At 42.8% G+C, this 20,886-nt stretch overlaps 1 pseudogene; it reads right to left on the bottom strand.

Moving 5' to 3' along the window:
• LOC120935748 overlaps nt 1–20,382 on the bottom strand; it is a 45,019-nt pseudogene extending 24,637 nt beyond the window's left edge.
• Between the last annotated feature and the right edge of the window lie 504 nt (nt 20,383–20,886).

Raw genomic sequence — 20,886 nt, 5'->3', positions numbered from 1 at the left:
AGCGTGACACGGGGATACCGATCCCAGCATGAAAAAAAACGGCTTCAGCCAAACACTAACCATGAGTGAAAGAAATATTTTTGTGTTATCATTCATGTTCTCTGAAAAGGGGCCAAGAAATCATAAATTCTGTCAGGGTATGTAAACTTATGAGCACAACTGTAGTTATAGTAAGCCTCCAGTGCCTGCATATAACATATGTAGTATAAGTACACTGACTAAAATGCCCCTTCACTTCATGGTCCAGGGTAAATGATTGATAGTTTACAGATTACTTCTGTACAATTACTAACATTGACACAATTAAGATCTAGTTTCATTATTATCTGCTTTAAAATATTTGTGCTTTCAACTCAGAATGATTTTACCTGTTGCAATTTTAACAGAGACTTTCTGAGCCTCATGTTCGTGTTCTAGGGAATATCTAAATGCTTGAAGCAATTCTCACAGAGTCAAATTTAGACAGAGCTTGTGACAGTACCACTCCCCAAACTGCCTTGAGTGCCATTCAATTGTCATGCCTCACCCCTCCCCACCCTACCCTGTTGCTTTTTTTTTTTTTTTTTTAAATTAAAGCCAATACTTTTTTTATAATTGTTTTGGATCGAAAGAGTGAGGGGTTAGAACCAGTTCAACCTGTCCAGTTAGAACCCACATCCAGAAAGGAAGAGATACATGGCAGCAGACACCCATCTTTAGTAAGTGAACAAAAAGCTTAAACTTAGCTCACTAATTTACTGACTAATGGTGGCCACTAACACTTCAATCAATTATTTTCCAAACAATCTCTTCCAATCAGAATAATTATTTTATAATCGACAATCCATTCAATTGATGATTGCATCTCTGTTTCCACCATGTAACCTCATAATCTGATCAATCAAAATACGAACAAGTATCTCAGTTCTGCTAATCGATGCAAAACAAATCAATAGTTGTCCGTCCTGTCTGACAGACTCAGTTTGAACAAATCCAATCAAAATGGAGTCTAAATTAATCGGAAGGGAATTATAGCAGTTTGATGTTTTGCACATTCAAACAAGTCGCAGATTAATTGGCAAAAAACACTGAAGCATGTATGGCCACCATTAAACCTAAACTATTTCATGTGACTTTGTGAGAACTGCATCATTTAATTGGGGAATTGGTTATGGACTTCTGGTGACTTATATAATTTTTTTAGGTTAGAAAACTAAGACCTAAGACCTCATATAATTTACTAACTAAAACTTAAATATATTTTAAGAATATCTGGTACCTGGATTACTGATTTATTTGGGGATCACTCATTCCTGATATAGGGTTTTTGGGATTAGGATAACCATCTTCTTTTGTGAATTGATAACTAAGTTTAAAGAATATGTCACCCCAACATTTAATATTTCTGATATGTGTCTGTTGTACAATGTACTTATGTTAAAAAGTATCCTGTTCTTTGTATTGCTTCTTTCCCAGCATGGTCAGTTTTCTGCCTGTGCTGGCTGACCTCCAATGGTCAGACTTGTGTTGACACGCCCCTTGCCTAGCCATTCACTGGGAAGGTCAGTGTACTGCTATGTATCCACCCCCACCTCTCCAAGCCTCTTATGCAGAACAGAGATTAAAACTTAAAGTATAACTAAAGGCAACAAAAAAAAACCTTTTAGTTTTGGATAGAGTGTATAGGGGTTCTAACCCCTATACACTCTATCCAAAACTTTGAAAAAAAAGTCAGTTTTTATTGCAGTCTGTGCCCCCGTTAGGGAGATTCACCTTCTCTATTTGTACTGTTTACAACTATCATCAAAAGTAAAAGTAAAGAAAATTCCAAATGTTGGGTTGTTCCCAGAAAAGTAATAGAGGGGAAATCTTCCAATGGGGACATTCTGGTGACCTGGGGGTGCCCAAGGGATTCCCTTAATTTGCAGGGATTTCCACTATCTTCCTGTTTGGCTATGGGAAATAAACATCTTTGGAGGGAAAGAGTGGGTATTATATTGTGTTTGTGTGCATTAAAATTCATCAAAGTGGATCTTTTCCCCCAAAAAAATTTGTTTGAAAAAACGCTGCGCAAATATCAGAATTGGCCTGAAATTAAAGTTGGTTAAATATAAAATGGGAATATGGATGAGCTTTGGTTCAGGCTGATGATGAATTGACCCGAACACTAGCTATCCCAAGTCTGGTGAACAGGCAAACTAAATAACCAATACTACTGGTGCCTGTATGTTTATTTACTATTTTACTTTATGTGGGTGAATAAACAAGGAATACTATGCTCCTCCTTACTCATTCATGTAGGGAGGAAAGGGCTACGTGCTCCTTTATTTGAAAGAGGGCTTACAGATTATGAAAAGTGCCCCCTCCTACATTCAGATGGGGGGCAAACTTAACTCCCCATGTTGGGACATGTAGCCTGGTATGTTTCAAGGACCAGTCAGACTGCATGCTCAAATAAGAGATCAATGTATTCTCCAACCATGGCATTTAAATGAATTGTGTATTTTGTAAGTTGACCTTTAAGTCTTTAAAGAAGCCCAACTCTCTGTCGAATGGTATTCTTTTTTTTTTGTTTGCATTGATACATGTGGGACATGTGCTCCTTTCTACCCATGCATTTTTTCCCAAAAGCATGCAATTTGGAATAGAAAAAGTCCAGAAAAAAATAACAGGATTCGACTCCCATAACCTCCAATGTGGTTCATGCACTATGTTCAGGGTTCATAGGCTGGATCCAGGCAATCAAACTTAGGTTCCCCATCACTAAATAGGGATGTTTGGAAATTGGATCATACATTTATTTGGCTTTTTGTGGACCTGGGGAATCGAGAAAGAGACACGTGGCACTGGTGGCAGTGGCCATCTTCTTTTGTAAGTTAGTAACTAAGCCTCCTTTAACTAAGCTCCTTTAAATAATTGAATGACTCAAACATAACTACCGGTATATATTTGGACTGTCTCGGAAATGGATCATTTATTTGGGGGCCACTCGCAACTTCACAGAACTTTCTAAAAGGGCCTTTTATCAGCCACATAATCTCAAAGGATATACTCAAATACACGTGAAAATTAGCTGAGACTTCAACCTGCTGGTTGCAAATCTAATTTATAATCACAGTCACAGAGGCTAGCCTGCGAAGCACATAACAAGGAGTATAAGGTTCCATCTACTGGCTGCAAACAAATGAAATTACATGTAGCGCCTGGCTATTTTCAGAGCCGGTGCTATTCTAAATTTAGGCAAAGTTCAGAGAGGTAGTTGGCTCTGAACCTGTTATTTGGTTAAATTTGGGGTCTCTGCTCCAGCTTGGCGGTACTGTGTGCTATCCTGTCTGGGGACTCCTTTCACCCCCGGACGGCAGGTGGCAGCAGTGGGGTCAAGTGCGGTTGAGTATCTCTCCTCAGCAGCCTATCAGGAGGGTGGGCCACCTTGCTGTGCATGCTGGGGATGGGTATTTAAGGGGCAGACGCGATTAGTTTGGGTCACTCTGTTCCCGCCCTTGAGCTGTGAAGTTGTCCCACCACCCACGTGTGAGGCCCTCCTGGCCGGGGTGTGTGCGTTCCTGGCTCTTGGACCACGTTGGTCTGGAGCACATTCATCTGTTTGGTGGATCCAGTGAGTTGACTGGATCCCTAATTTGCCAGATGGTTATGGGCTGTCCGTCCAATGGGAGGAAACCGTCTGATGAGGAACCTGTCCGGGGGATATCGAGCACGAGGCTGATGTTTCAGGAGAGGCCTGTCCATTTGTCAGAGGACAACTTTGGTTCTGAGAGGCTGGACGCAGGTCGTCTATCAGTTGCTGATTTAACCGAAGCTATGTGAAGGATAACCGGGTGCTGAATCCAGTTAAGAGGGATTTTGGACCGAAATTGTCTCCAATCTTTAGAAGGATCTGTGGCGGAGACTTAATCCTATTCATCCGAGTGACACTCTGGCTGTCAGGCTGGTGAGAGAGGCCTGTCCAGATGCACTATAACCACTCTGGCTAGAGTGGCGAAGTAAAGTTGTAGTAGGGAAGCAGGACTGTTTCCATACCCAGTTACACCCGAATTTTCTGTTTCCTATTTCGCTATCCCTTCACCTTTCCACTGTTTATTGTTTTTACGCGGCTGGGTAATAAAAGCACAGTAAAGACACCTGTCGTGTGGACATTAACTTTACTACAGCTCTCATCCAATACCCTAGACCAGCCCTCAAAATTTCCACTCGCCTACTAGCATTTGGCGAGTGGATTTAAGCTGGGGGCGAGTGATGACAGGGCTGCATGACCAATCTCCCTCCAATCTGTGCCTACACTTAGAGTCCAGATGAGATTGGTGGCCGAAGAGGAAAGGTGCATGCTCGGGAAAAGTAGTCTGATGAGCCGCGCACAGGCAGAGCAGTACACAGGTGCTCTCCTTACAATTCTCATTAAGCCATGGGACCTAACAGTATGACCTCTCTGAGCCTGCCCCCCTCCCCCGGGGCCCGAACAATGTAGCTGGAGAGCAGAAAGTAATGAGTGAGGTGGAGGATTGCAAAAATTACCACTCCGGTGCAGCGCTCACTGAAAGTTGCCCTGACATGAGAGCGGCAGCCTTCTAGTTTGTGCAGTTTTCTTCTCCTTGTGCTCTATGTAAGTGTCCAACAGTTTAGCCTGAGCACTGTGAACAGACTGGTCTCAATGTGTGCTGTGCGCTGTCAGTGTGCGCTGTGTTATGGTGTCAATGGCTGTGCAGTTGTGTGGATCTCAGCGCTGGATTGTACTTCCTCCCGCTGTGCTGCAGCTCCTCTCCTCTCTGCCAGCCTGAATAAAAGGGGGAAGTGGGGACATGCAAGCGTGGAGCCGCACACACAGGCTCCTGATGATGAGATGAATGGGAGAAAGAGAGAGGATGGATGGGAGTTTCAGAGGAGACAGCAAGAGAATGGGGAAGAGACCCAGTTCTAGTGCCCTGCCCCTCTGGTCTGCCCCCAGTGCCCTGTCCCTCTGGTCTGCCCCCAGTGCCCTGTCCCTCTGATCTGCCCCCAGTGCCCTGTCCCTCTGGTCTGCCCCCAGTGCCCTGTCCCATTTTGTTAAAGTTGTTGTTGGTAATATTTAATTGTGTAACTTGATTCTGCATAAAACATTGTCATTCCATGAGATAATCTACGAGGGCGTGTTTACGGGTGCAATTAGGCGCAGGGCAGTGTATGAATTAGGTGGGGCAACTGGTGGCAAGTAACTCTTGAGGCCTGGCTAGTAGCTCAGGACTTGAAATTTTGAGGCCTGCCCTAGACGGTGGAGATACAGGAGGTAACGTGCCACCCAAAACAAACCACCAGCTCCTTCGGGGGTAGTGCTACACACAATTTACCATTTTGCACATTGTAAAGTTCATTTTTTTTGTAGTCAGGCCAAGGATAAACATAATGTAATAAATAATGCATGCAACATACTATGTCAATTGCATAATGAGGTAACCTATGGTAATTGCTATGTTATGAGTACTGTAACATAGAATAGTTATGTAGTCTCATTTTCCACAACAACAAAAAACTGAAATGTCTAAGGCTCCATTCACACCTAGGCGTTTTCACGCCCGCCGCCCACCGCTATTGCAGCCTGCAATACGCTGGAGGGGTGATTTAACATTGTCGGCTATGTAGATGGTTCACATCTCCTCGCCGAACGCCGAAACGTCTGAAGCTCAAAACAAGTCACTGACCCTTTTTTTCATGCGTCTTCGGCGTTCGGCCATATTACACAATGTGTAATCACCCCTCCAGCAAAAATTGCGGTAAAAAACGCAGTGACAAAATTTGTCGCGGCAAATCGCGGTAAAAAACGCTGCAAATCGCCTACGCCTAGGTGTGAATGCAGCCTAAAACTTTAGTAACTGCAGTGATTTCTCTTACGAGTACTGTCGTTTAGCTAGTGAGGCATGTTCATTATTCCACCTTCATTTTTTGAAAGGTTTTACAACAGAAAAAAAAATGAAAACTTTAGTGGCAATCAGAATATTTTGAAACATCAGAGTTCATCCAATGACCAACAGACACCAACAATAATTTAACACATTGATGTCCCTGCCCCATTCCTGATTCCAATCCTAAGTGGATGGACACCAATCAAGGTGCAACACAGTGATGTCCTCCAGCAACATTGTCCCATTTCTAATACAATGTATAAGAGAAATGGGCGGCATTCAAGATGTAGCATGGGGGTGTTCTCCAGCTGCATAGACCATTCCTGATTCCATCCCAAGACCAACAGATTTGCATTCCATAACACAGAGGTGTCCTCTCCGTTGCCAGTACCCCATGGCTAAATGTCATCCCCAAGTCAAGAGACGCCAAGCATGATGTAACAGAGCTGTCCTCCAGGTTGACAACAGGGAGCTTTTCTTAAGGTAAGCATACCTTTCATTAGTAAAAGAATTAGGCCCACCAGCATAGTTATGGAAAAAAAACTTTTGTTTAATTTTACCTTAAAAGCTATGCCCCCCAAACTCCATAACCAGGTCAACAGGCAGCAAGCAGAACACAACACAACGTCCTTTGTCAGTCTGTATATGCCATAAAGCATGCTTGTTATACTCACTGTAGATCATAAGGAGTTAATCCTCTGCATTGTGTAAAAAGGCTGTTTGATCCTGTCTTCTCTGATCCCCTTCTTCTTCCACTGTCCCTAATCCATCTCCTGATAAAATAGAGCTTTGGAGGCACATGCTCAGTTTGGTGTGTATTGCTAAAGATTTTTTTTTCCTTGGGAGAGTGCATGTGATCAGCTCATGGCCAGTCAGCACTGTCCAGAGAAAGGATCAGAATCGGATGACAGATCGTCCGACTTTTTTTGCTTGCTAGTCACAAGCAGAAATCGAATAGGTTACTAAAGTTATGAAAATTCTCGTACAACAGAATAAAATTTTGCAATTGATATCATGTATTGTAGTGTATATGTATTCTATTTTCGGAAGACGATCGCTTCAAAAGTGGTATGTTCCATACGATTTTCGGATTGACAAGATTACTATATGCTGCTGTTGAGAAAAGGTATATAGCATTTTTTTTTTAGAAATGAATTGCATTTCCATGTTCTGTGTACTATGAGAGACCAGATATAGTGAATGAAGGGTCCTGGGTTTAGTAACACTTTAAGTACCAACATTTCCAAAATACACTTGTATAGATACAAGCCAATCAGCTTCTAACTTCAGCATGTTCAATTAAGTTTTGACAAAAAAAAAAAAACTGAAAGCTGATTGGTTTCTATGCAGAGCTGCACCAGATTTTGCACTCTCCAGTTTTAATAAATCAATGTGTTACTAATATGTCACACTAAAAAGAAGGTCATCCACAAGTGAGAACAGTGAATAGATAAACAAAAACAATTGCAATAGTGCACATAAAAAACTGGTTGAAGCAGAATCAGCTCCAGGGCAGAAAAATGATGTTTGCAAAAATGTTCTACTATTTCTGCAATGTAATGTATGTCTGTGAATAACCAGGTGATCAAACAGGTATATTCAGGGAAAACTCTAGGTGATGACACTGGGAGCTGTGAGAATGTGTCTGAGTATGTTCTGAGGTTACCAAACCTACTTCATGTTTCGATGTCCCTCAAACAACTGTATGACTTGTTTTGTTGCAACATGCCTTGTTAAAGTATTGCATCTATTACGCCTTTGACACCTGCCTGGGATGTAATTTTTGGCATTTTTCACATCTGCAAAATCTGTAATCTCATAGATGGGTGTACCTTTTCCTACTGTAAGTTCAGAATATGTTTCTTTGCCTTTAGATATACTTTCTATGCAATGCTGTATCCTGGCCTAGGCCAACAAGGCCCAGGCCTAGGGCAGCACTTTGCAGGGGGGCAGCACGGAAAGAGTCCCCATCGGCTTGCGCTACAGTGTAGCACCAGTCTTATGGGGCAAACTGGGCTTAGAGGCAAATTAGTCTAGCGCCCCTATAGAGTAGCTGCACTCCTTCTGGTATGTGGGGGGGGGGGGGGCGCTGCTTCTAATTTTGACTGTCCTATCATCATAGACCAAAAACCTTCCTCACTGTGCTATATGTTTTCTTCTGCCCCATTGGCATTGTTATATCTTCTTAGTCCTCTCCATAAAATTATCAGAAATTTGCGCTTAAAGTAGAACTATAGGCAACACTTTTTTTTCCATTTTGGATAGAGTAAGGGAAGGTTATAGTCCCTGTCAGATAATTTTTTTACCATCCCTGTCCCATTGCGGAGATTTCCCTTCACTTCCTGTCCCATAACCAAACAGGAAGTGAGAGGAAATCTATGCAAATTAAGGGAATCCATTGCCCCCCCCCCCCAGGCCCTCAGAACTAGTGTCCCCACTCGAAAATGTCAGGACAGGTCTTAAACAGCAAGGGGTGTGGCCTTGACAGAAAGGGGTGGGTCATATTTAAATTAGGGGGTGCACGAGTTTAGTCAGGCCTAGGGCAGCACAAAACCTAAATACACTACTGTTTCTATGTCTGCAGGATGATTTTCTGCATGTTCTGCTAAACCTTTTACATCTAAATCTAAGATGCTTGTGGTACCAAATCCTTTGTGTAGTACAACTACTTAAAGCAGAACTTCATCCTAAAATGGCCTAGTTTTGGCAGGTAATTCCACCTTAAGCCCCCCCCCCCCCTACACCCCACCCCATCTTGCATCCTCTGGAAACACAACACAGGTCCCAGGAGGCTGCAAGACCATTCACAAGGCTCAGCACAACGTACACATGTGCAGTGGGAAGCCATTTGCGAAGCCCCAAGAAGTCACAGCCGGATTCCCACAGTAAACATGCCAGCACGGGGGGCCTGAGAAACTGGCCGGGGTGAGGACACCGCTTGATCTCTAGACAGGTAATTGTCCATTTATTAAAAGTCAGAAGCTATGGTAATTGTAGCTTTTCCAACATTTTCCAATTCACTATGGCTGCTCTGTGCCCTCCCTTACATACAGTGGGGATCGAAAGTTTGGGCATCCCAGGAAAAAAATTGTATTAATGTGCATAACGAAGCCAAGGAAAGATAGAAAAATCTCCAAAAGGCATCAAATTACAGATTATACATTCTTATAATATGTCAAAAAAAGTTCGATTTTATTTCCATCATTTACAAATTACAGAAAACAAAAAAATGGCGTCTGAAAAAGTTTGGGCACCCTGCAGAATTTATAGCATGCACTGCCCCCTTTGCAAAGCTGAGACCTGCCAGTGTCATGGATTGTTCTCAATCATCGTCTGGGAAGACCAGGTGATGTCAATCTCAAAGGTTTTAAATGACCAGACTCATCTGACCTTGCCCCAACAATCAGCACCATGAGTTCTTCTAAGCAGTTGTCTAGAAAACTGAAACTGAAAATAGTTGACGCTCACAAAGCTGGAGAAGGCTATAAGAAGATAGCAAAGCGGTTTCAGATGTCAATATCCTCTGTTCGGAATGTAATTTGGAAATGGCAGTCATCAGGAACAGTGGAAGTTAAAGCAAGATCTGAGCAGCTCGCAGGATTGTGAGAAAAGCAATTCAAAACGTTTAAATGCACGATCCCTCCAGAAAGATCTGGCAGACACTGGAGTTGTGGTACACTATTCCACTATAAAGAGATACTTGTACAAATATGGTCTTCATGGAAGAGTCATCAGAAGAAAACCTCTTCTACGTCCTCACCACAAAAATCAGCGTTTGAACTTTGCAAATGAACATATAGACAAGCCTGATGCATTTTGGAAACAAGTTCTTTTTGGCCGGAATGAGCAAAGGTACGTTTGGGGAAGAAAGGGCACATAATTTAATGAAAAGAACCTCTGTCCATCTGTTAAGCATGAGGGTGGATCAATCATGCTTTGGGGTTGTATTGCAGCCAGTGGCACAGGGAACATTTCACGAGTAGAAGGAAAAATGGTTTCAATAAAATTTCAGCAAATTTTGGATGGTAACTTGATGCCATCTGTGAAAAAGCTGAAGTTAAAGAGAGGATGGCTTCTACAAATGGATAATGATCCTAAACACACCTCAAAATCCATGGGGGATTACATCAAGAAGCATAAACTGAAGGTTTTGCCATGGCCTTCACAATCTCCTGACCTCAACATAATTGAAAATCTATGGATAGACCTTAAAAGAGCAGTGCGTGACAGACAGTCCAGAAATCTCAAAGAACTGGAAGACTTTTTTAAGGAAGAATGGGCAAAGATACCCCAAACAAGAATTGAAAGACTCTTGGCTGGCTATACAAAGCGTTTACAAGCTGTGATACTTGCCAAAGGGGGCAGTACAAGATATTAACTCTGCAGGGTGCCCAAACTTTACAGACGCCATTTTTTTGTTTTCTGTAATTTTGAAAGTGTAAATGATGGAAATAAAATCTAACTTTTTTTGACATATTATATTTCCTTGGCTTTGTTATGCACATTAATACAAATTTTTACCTGGGGTGTCCAAACTTTCGATCGCCACTGTAATGGGGGCTGGCTTAACCCTTGTATTGACACTTCTAACCCTGTTGGCCCTAGTTTAACCACTTGAGGACCTCGCATGCAGATATATGTCTGCAGAATGGCACTGCTGGGCACAAGGGCGTACATGTATGTCCCCTTTAAGAGCCCAGCCTTGGGTCGCACAGCGTGCGGGCGCGCTCGCGACCCGGTCCTCTTCCCCGCGGGAACAGCGGACCCAATCACCGCTGGTATCCCGCGATCGGGTCACAGAGAGGAAAAACGGGGAGAGGTAAGTGTAAACAAACCTCTCCCCGTGCTTCCTAGTGTGGCTGTCTCTGATCGTTTGTTCCCTGTCATAGGAAACGACAATCAGTGACGTCACACGCTGACCACGCCCCCCACAGTAAGAAACACACATTAGGGCACATTTAACCCCTACAGCGCACCCTCCTGGTTAACCCCTTCACTGCCAGTGTAATTTTTACAGTAACCAGTGCATTTTTATAGAACTGTTCGCTGTAAAAATTACAATGGTCCCAAAATAGTATCAAAAGTGTCCGATGTGTCCGTCATAATGTCGCAGTCACGATAAAAATCGCTGATTGCCGCCATTACTAGAAAAAAAAAATGGTTAATAAAAATGCAATAAAACTATCCCCTATTTGGTAGACGCTATAAATTTTGCGCAAACAATAAACGCTTATTGCAATTTTTTTCACCAGAAATATGTAGAAGAATACGTATCGCCCTAAACTGAGGAGAAAAAAAAGTTTTTTTTTATATATTTTTGGGGGATATTTATTATAGCAAAAAGTAAAAAATATTATTTTTTTTCAAAATTTTCGCTCTATTTTTGTTTATAGTGCAAAAAATTAAAACCGCAGAGGTGATCAAATACCACCAAAAGAAAGTTCTATTTGAGGGAAAAAAAGGATGCCAATTTTGTTTGGGAATCACGTCTCACGACCGCGCAATTGTCCGTTAAAGCAACGCAGTGCCGAATTTCAGATCTTTTGGTTATTTTAACTATTTCTGCACAAAATGATATTCGTCAATACCACACCCTTGAAGGCTCCACACACTTGTTTTGATGTCAGGAATCTGTAAGTTGCTATTTATGAAGTTTGTCCTTGAAGTTGAGAGTTTTATATTTATTGTGGTTTAAATCCTAATACATTTTAGGTTTGATATACGCAAATCAATAAACCAATCGGTTAAAGTCCTAACTGCATGCCTGTACTTGAAATATTTCTGAGTACAAGTCAATAGAATGAGACACTAAGCTTCAAAGAGCTGTTTAAAAAAAGATAGCTCTCTAAAGCCACAAGACCATCACTGTATTACTAAGTGGATTTTTAGACTTCTTGGGCAGAATATAGCACAGCTGTATAATTAATCAATGCTGAGGTCGTATAAAGCTTATTTAAACTACACTTAATAAATAGCATTTACCAATTGGGTCTCTTCTGTCATAAGAATCCTACCTGTATGCCAGTCTTAAATAAAAGTGTATAATCTGTGTGTGTGTGTATATATATATATATATATATATATATATATATATATATATATATAAATATATATATTATTATTATTTAGGTACTTATATAGCACCATCAATTTACGCAGTGCTTTACATATACATTGTACATTCACATCAGTCCCTACCCTCAAGGAGCTTACAATCTAAGGTCCCCAACCCACATTCATATATTAGGGCCAACTTAGGCCTAGTAAACACACGGGCAAGAATCTCGTCAGGAAAGAAACGTTGTTTTCCCTGACGAGATTCTTGGCAAGAATCTCTTGCCGCCCGAGTGTACATACTGACCTTTCAAAAGAACCGCGGTTCTCTTGAAAGGCAAGAACGACGAGTATGCGCTCGTCACATTCGATGCCGTCGCCGCCATCTTGCTTCACCCTACCTATGCCGTGGAAGCTACTGTGCATGCGTCAAAGTCATTTCGAACATGCGCGGGTTTCCACGACGACAGGTAAGTATACACACTCTCGGGTTTCTCGTCGGGAAACAGGCCAACAAGAATCTCGACGAGAAAAAAGAGCAGGTTCTCTTTTTTTCTTGTTGAGATTCTGGCCAGATTTTCAGACGAGAAACCTGAAAGCCTCGTACACACGAACGGTTTTCTCAGCAAGGAGCAGTTTTCTTGCTGGTTTTGCAGAGAAAACCGGTCGTGTGTACGAGGCTTGAGACAGAATCCAATTAACCTGCCAGCATGTCTTTGGACACATACTGTGTATATATATATATATATATATTTATACACATGACTGTGCAAAAGTTTTGGGCAGGTGTGAAGAAATGCTGTAAAGTAAAGAGTACTTTCAAAAATATATATTTTACTTGTTATTTTTATCAATTTACAAAATGCAAAACGAGCAAACAAGAAAAATGTAAATCAAATCAATATTTGGGGTGACTACCCTTTGGCTTCAAACCAGCATACATTTTTACACTTGGACACTTTGTGCAACTCCCCCCTCAGCCCCCCTAATACAGGCATACCCCACTTTTAAGTTCCCCAACGGGATTTATTTACTAAAGCTGGAAAGCACAAAATCAATCTCACTTAACCCCAACTTGTTCAATTAATAAAACCTGGAAGCTCGTTGGTTTTTATGCAGAAGTGAGCCTGATTTTGCGATTTCCAGCTTTAGTTAATAAAGTGGGGTATGCCTGTACTTACCCATGCCCGATCCCGATCCAGCAATATGCACAAAAGCTGAGACTCTCCCTGGTCTCTTGCTCCTCATTGGCTGAGATGCATCAGCCCTTGGCTCCCACTGCTGTCAATTAAAGCCAGAGAGGTGGCAGGCAGGGCCATACTCTCTTATAGACATAGAGTCCTGGCACAGGAGCGAGCATGCATGACTGCCCCCATAGCAAGCAGCTTGCAAGGGGGAGGGGCCGAGACCGCCGGCAGGGGACCCGAGAAGAGTAATGGGGCTTCTCTGTACACTGAGCAGGTAAGTATGACATGTTTGTTATTTAAAAAACGATTTCCTTTACAAAACGCTTTAAAACTGGGTGAGGAACAGCCTAACTTTGCTACTAAGGTGAGGTTGTGGAGGACAGTTTTACATCGCAGGTCATATACCATGGCAAGACTGAGCAAAGCAACAAGACACATGGTAGATTATACTGTATCAGCAATGTCTCTCCCAGGCAAAGGTTTCAAAGCAGACTGGGGTTTAAAGATGTGTTCAAGCTCTTTTAAAGAAGCACAAATGGGCAACATTGAGGACCTTAGAAGCAGTGGTTATGATGAAGATATGCTGTTCAAGCTCTTTTGAAGAAGCACAAAGAAATGGGCAACATTGAGGACCGCAGAAGCAGTGGTTGGCAAAAGAAAATTAGTGCAGCAGATTAAAGACATATCATGTTTCCTTCCATTTGACATCAGAAGACGTTCAGTAGTGACATCCGCACAGAATTGGTAGAAACCCGTGGGACCGAGGTACACCCATCTACTGTCTGAAGACATCTGGTCAGAAGTGGTCTTTGTGGAATAATTGTGACCAAAAAGCCATACCTCTGACATGAAAACAAGGCTAAGCAACTAATTTATGCATGAAATCATTGGAAATGGGGTGCAGAAAAGTCGCAACAGGTGTTCTGGACTAATGTGCCAAAATTGTAAATATTTGGCTGAGTACTGCTTAGACCTTGAAGAAGGGGACATACCCCAAAAGTTTGTTCTGAAATTCTGTATGTTAGTGCAAATAAAAAAAATATCACGGACAGTATTCAATTGTTTCTGTCTCAAGTGAATTAATATGGCTAACATCACCTCAAGCAAATATTTGGCTGTAGCAGGAGGCATTTTGTTCACCAAAGGACTGGAGAGCAATACAATAATGAGTGTCTGCAGGCAACAGTGAAGCATGGTGCTTGCAAGGTTCCTTCCAAGTTTGGGGGTTGCATTTCTGCAAATAGAGTTGGAGATTTGGTCAGGATCGATGGTGTCCTCAATGCTGACAAATACAGAAAGATGCTTCTTCATCATGCCATTCCATCGGGGAGGCGTGTGATTGGCCCCCAATTTATTCAGCTGCAGGACAATGTCCCTAAACATTCAGCTAATGTCATTAGGACTATCCTCAGCATAAAGAAGAACAAGAAGTGATGGTTTGGCCCCTACAGAGCCCTGATCTCAACATCATAGAGCCTCTCTGGGACTACATGATAATACAGAAGTATTTAAAGGCAGCCTACATCCAAAGAATACCTGTAGTCAGTTCTCAAAGATGTTTGAAACAACCTACTTGCTGAGTTTGTTCAAGTGTACCTATAAGAATTTATGTTGGTTTGAAGGCAAAGGGTGGTCACACCAAATATTGATTCGATTTGGATTTCTCTTCTGTTCATTTACTTTTTATTTTGTTAATTGATACTCCTATTCGGCACTTGAAAGCTCATGTTACATTATTGCTTTCTTTGTTTTATGAAAACCAGGCATCTCCCACCTGCTCCTTTTGTTGGTGAATGTTACATCATGCTAATGGCTCCAGCATACCAGGTGCTGAACACAGACCAGTTCCACCAAACCATTTAAACAACAGATGGGAAGATAGAAACTTAAGCCAATACCACGGGGCAAACTAATCCTATCACTTTAATACAGTAAGAGAGATACTTAAAGTATAAGTGGACATTAATGTAGCTAATCTATTTGCAGTTGTGATTTATTTATAATATCCTATACATAAGTATTCAGCAGAGGATCGGTCGTATATTTAAAATAATTTGACAGTATTATTTGCTAGGCAGCTAATAAGGGGAAATACATTTTAGGAAACATTTAAGAGAACAAAAAAAAAAATATATCTACATTATACCCTTCATTATGCAGATTAAATCTTTCTTATTGGATTTTTGGACAGACAGCCAACACTGCAATGCTGATTGAAGAATACCTTTTCATTAGGCCCCTTTCAGACTGGGGCGGGAGCCGCGGTGGCGGTATAACGCCGCTAAAAATAGCGGCGCTATACCGCCGTGATTGCTGCAGGAATCAGCCGCTAGCGGTGCGGTATTAACCCCCGCTATCGGCCGATAAAGGGTTAATACCGCCCGCAATGCGCCTCTATAGAGGTGCATTGCGGGCGGTATTGTCGCGGTTTCCCATTGTTTTCAATGGGAAGGAGCGGTGAAGGAGCAGTATACATGCCGCTCCTCTCACCGCTCCAAAGATGCTGCTGACAGGATATTTTTTTGTCTCCCGCCAACGCATCACCTCAGTTTGAAAGCCCTCGGGCTTTCATATTGAGTCTGCAGTGAAGGAGTTTTTTAGCGCTGTACCGCCTGAAAAACTCCTCAATGTGAAAGGGGTCTAAGTCATGTGGTTTGCAGCTGCAAGCAATCAAAATGGAAATATTTTTGCTTATCTGCTTGTAATGCAGGAGAGGTATTCCCCAAAGCAGCTACTACAGACTGCTTGCCTACATTCAAAAAACCCTGATGCATCCACGTGTTAGTAGTAACTAGTAAGCGTTTCCATCACAACCCCACACTAACCACAGTGGTGCTCAGCTGAAGTCCTCCTTCCTGGAAACAAAGTAGTAGTAATACTTTTTCCTAGTTTTTTTTATTAATTATCCTTCCTGCATAGAAGTAACAACCACTGAAAGCAATTTCGTGATTTAAATATTTGTATAAATCTGACCTTGGTTTGGATCTCCCAACCAGTGGTGGCTGGTGAGTTTATTTTTTATTTTTAGGGGGAGGGGGGCAGCAAACAACCCCCAGACCCGCTTCCCGATTGGCCAGGAGGAGGATCAGGGTTGCAACACGAATATCCATTGGGGGGGACAAACAACCCCCAGACCCGCTTCCCGATTGGCCAGGAGGAGGATATCCATTCGCTGTTGCAACACACCTGGGTGGTCTAATTTCTTGAGATACTAACAAGTCAGAAAAGTACAAATACCCCCCAAATGACCCCTTTTTAGAAAGTAGAAAGTAGACATTCCAAGGTATTAAGTAAGTAGCATGGCAAGTTTTTTTAACCACTTCAGCCCTGGACCATATTGCTGGTCAATGACGGGTCCCCTTTTTGCGATTCGGCACTGCCTCGCTTTAACTGACAATTGCGCGGTCGTGCGACGTGGCTCCCAAACAAAATTGGCGTCCTTTTTTCCCCACAAATAGAGCTTTCTTTTGGTGGTATTTGATCACCTGTGCGGTTTTTATTTTTTGCGCTATAAACAAAAATAGAGCGACAATTTTGAAAAAAAATAATATTTTTTACTTTTTGCTGTAATAAATATCCCCAAAAATATATAAAAAAAACATTTTTTTCCCTCAGTTTACGTGATACGATCAGCGATTTTTATCGGTACTGCGACCTTATGGCAGACACTTTGGACACTCTTGATACATTTTTGGGACCATTGGCATTTTTATAGCGATCAGTGCTATAAAATTGCATTGATTACTATAAAAATGCCACTGGCAGGGAAGGGGTTAGCACTAGGGGGTGAGGAAGGGGTTAATTATGTTCCCTGTGTGTGTTCTAACTGAAGGGGGGGAGGGACTGACTAAGGGAAATTACTGATCGATGTTCATACATTGTATGAACAGACGATCCGTCATTTCTCCCCCTGACAGGACCGGTAGCTGTGTTTACACACACAGTTCCCGCTTCTCGCTCTGTAACGAGCGATCGCGGGTGCTCAGCGGTGATCGCGCCCACGGGCACGCGAGTCGGCACCAGGGGCGAGCAGGGGGGCGCTGTTTTTCTCTCTCACAGAGCATATGCATACAACAAATTACACCTCAAAATACATTCTGCTACTCCTCCTGAGTATGAGGACACCACATGTGTGGGACTTTTACACAGCCTGGCCACATACAAAGGCCCAACATTGAAGTAGCACCATCAGGCGATCTACGAGCATAAATTGCACATCTCATTTCTCAACCACCTATTACACTTTTGAAGGCCTTGGAGCACCAGGACAATGGAATTGCCCTCAAAATTACCCCATTTTGGAAAGCAAACACCCCAACGTATAATATATGAGGCATAATGAGTCTTTTGAACGGTTATTTTTTTTTCAGACGTTTTTGGAAAATGTGGAAAAAAATTAAAACAAATTTTATTTACACAAAGTTGTCCATTTATAAGATATTTCCAACACATAGCAAATACATAGCACAAATGACACCCCAAAATATATTCTTCTACTTCTCCTGAGTATGGGGATACCACATGTGTGGGACTTTTACATAGCCTGGCCACATACAAAGACCCAACATTGAAGTAGGACCATCAGGCGATCTACGAGCATAAATTGCACATCTAATTTCTCAACCACCTATTACACTTTTGAAGGCCCGGGAGCACCAGGACAATGGAATTGCCCACAAAATGACCCTATTTTGGAAAGCAAACAACCCAACGTATAATCTATGAGCCATAATGAGTCTTTTGAGCGGTTATTTTTTTTCCAGACGTTTTGGGAACATGTGGAAAAAAATGAAAGCGCATTTTATTTGCACAATTTGTTTATAAGATATTTCCAACACATAGCAAATACATAGCAAAAAAATACACCCCAAAATACGTTCTGCTACTCCTCCTGAGTATGGGGATATCACATGTGTGGGACTTTTACACAGCCTGGCCACATACAGAGGCCCAACATCCAAGTAGCACCATCAGGCATTCTAGGAGCATACATTACATATATAATTTCCTGGCAACCTATCATTTTTGAATGCCCTTCATATTTCTAACACATAGCATGTACATACCAAGAATTACAATCCAAAATAAATTCTATTGCAGAAAGGGTAAAAAATAAAGTATTACCTGTGCTTTTATTAGTGTCCACAGAAGAGAGCACTGGTCCAGGCAGCAGTCAGGGTTGTGCTTAGCGACAGCAATAGTAATTATCCAGGCAACAGGCAGGAATATTGTCTATGGTCAGCACAAGGATATTGTCAGCACAACCAAGGCATTTGTCCATAGAAATTGTCCAGGCAGAGACAGCCAGCACAGCCATAATATTGGTCCTAGTACACTGTTACCTGCAGACACTCATTATTGTACTGCTCTCCAGCCCTTCATAAACATACTGCCTCTTGCTACAGCTAATTATTTTCATAGTCCAGGTAGCAGGCAGTGGTGTGGCCCGTTCATCCGGCAGGCAAAGATGATGGCAGGCATGATGGCAGTAAGTCAGCAGCAGGATGAGGGACGAAATCGGGTAAGACCTGTGCACAGGGGTAGAGGCTTCGACCCACCCAAATCTCTATGAAGCCTCCAGACTCCAGACCCTAATCCGGAAATTACGAAACCCGGAGAAAACCCCCAAAAAAATTTCTCCATCCGGAAAAACTATTCTGGAGCCCCTCGCATGTGTGAGACCCCCTGTGTACTGCAATTGCAGGGCAACAGATCAGTCCAAGCGGTAGGCAAAAGCATAGTCCATAAAACAGTCCAGGGTCAGTTCACGTACAAGCAGTCCAAGCGGTAGGCAGAAGCATAGTCACAAAACAGGCCAGGGTCAGTTTACGTGGAAGCAATCCAAACGGTAGGCAGAGGCATAGTGAAAAAACAGGCCAGGGTCAGTTCATGTGGAAGGCAGTAGCATGAAAATGGTCAGAAAATGGTCAGATGGGGGAAATGGTTAAAAATATGGGCTAATATTTTAGGGATGTGTAGCGCCTATGTACTATATCGTACTGGTGCTATCTAAATTTATGTATAGATCAGAGTGTAGTTAAACTATGATCCTGATTGTTAGAGCAAATAATGCGGTCTCTGTCTCAGCTTGGCTGTGCTGTAAGTCCATTCTGCTGTATTGGGGTGTTCTTCCAACCCCCGGTGCTGCAGGTGGCAGCAGTGGAGTCAAGGTTTGGATGCTCCCTATTTATGGGGCAGACGCCATTGGTTCTGGGTCTTCTTCATCGAGTGTGGCACCCACCTTTAGGGTGGCCACATCACGGCGCCCCGGTGCTATGGCCTACCCGACCGGGGCGTGCGTGCCACGCGGTGTTCCTGGTTCCGGGACCATGCTGGCCCGGAGCATCTGAACCAGCGATGGGGATCCAGTGAGCAACTGGGTTCCCTCTTTTGAAGATCCCAAGTTGTGTGCTGTTCGATGAGGGAATTGTTTTGAGGAGCGCCATAGAGAGGCTGGCGGTCCAATAGGGCTTGGATGAAACCCCTGGGGATCACAGGTAGCCGGACACTGTGGGACTGGTCACCTGTCATTCGGTACCTGAGCGACAAGCTGAAGGAGATCCAGACGTAACTCAATTAGGGAGGCATATCTCCAGGAATTCAACCCAGAGGGGACCTGTGGCAGAGGTATCTTCTGAGGCTCTTTGAGAGGGGTCTGTGGCAGAGACTTTCTCCCAAGTTCAAGTTCTTCAAGGAGGGTCTGTGGCAGAGACTTATTCCTACAATTGTCCGAGGGATACTCCGGCTGCCAGGTCAGTGAGAGAGGCCTGTCTGGGTACACTAACCCATTCCGGCGAGAGTGGTGCTAAGAAGTGTTACGTTTGGGAGCAGGACTGTTTCCTATCATTACGCCTGAATCTGCAATTCTCCTATCTTCCTCAGCTTTACTTTCCTCATCACAAGTTTGCTGTATTTACCCAGCTGGGTAATAAAGAGCACTGCAAAGAGCACCTGTCTGGGCATTCCTTTTACTTCTATTAGATGTACTATAAATCAATTACCCCTAGGAATTTCGGAGGAGCCACGAGGTAACACGCCACCCAAAAAATCCAGCAGCTCCTCCGGGGGTAGTGCTACAGCTGTATGATAAAATTCGAAGCATTCACCAATGCAAAGGCCAGGTTGGGAGGGACACCGGGGACAATGGTAGCTGCTACCTTTTCCACATCCTCCTTTGCTGCATACGCGACATCTTTTTTGCCGTCTTTGGCCTCCTTCGGATGGTGGGATGTTGTACGGGAAGTGCCGTTCATGAAGTCGGCTAACGCCATCAGAGCAAAGTTTTTTTTTGGGGGGTCTTTGTTAATAGATGAGGGACGTGACTACTTCTTCTGAGAATTGTAGGAAGGGGCGGGGTTTTCGGTGGATTTGGAGTAGACTACATAGGAATTATAAATGGCCGAGATAAATTGCTACCTTCTTATACCAGAATCGGGACCTCCTTATTGACAAATAGGGTGCTTGAGCTGGGAATCTCTTTCTTCATATATGCGGAACGCATAAAGATATCCCATGACTCTCTCACAGAGCTTGTAAAGTTTTACTCCATATTTGGCCTTTTTACTAGGAATATATTGTTTTATTCCTAGCCGGCCTGAAAAGGATACAAGGGACTCATCCACACATATATGCTTCTCGGGGATATAGAGTTCTTCAAATCGATTGGAAAGGAAATTTATCAGTGGGCGAATCTTATACAGCTTCTGGATGATTACGGGGAGGGCACTGGGTGTTGTCAATAAAATGAAAGAATCTCATTATCATCTCATATCGGG

This window comes from Rana temporaria, chromosome 4, assembly GCF_905171775.1.
Source record: "Rana temporaria chromosome 4, aRanTem1.1, whole genome shotgun sequence".
In the NCBI taxonomy this organism is placed as follows: Eukaryota; Metazoa; Chordata; class Amphibia; order Anura; family Ranidae; genus Rana; species Rana temporaria.
Note: the sequence above shows the minus strand (reverse complement) of the source record. Positions and strands in the feature narration are given on the sequence as shown.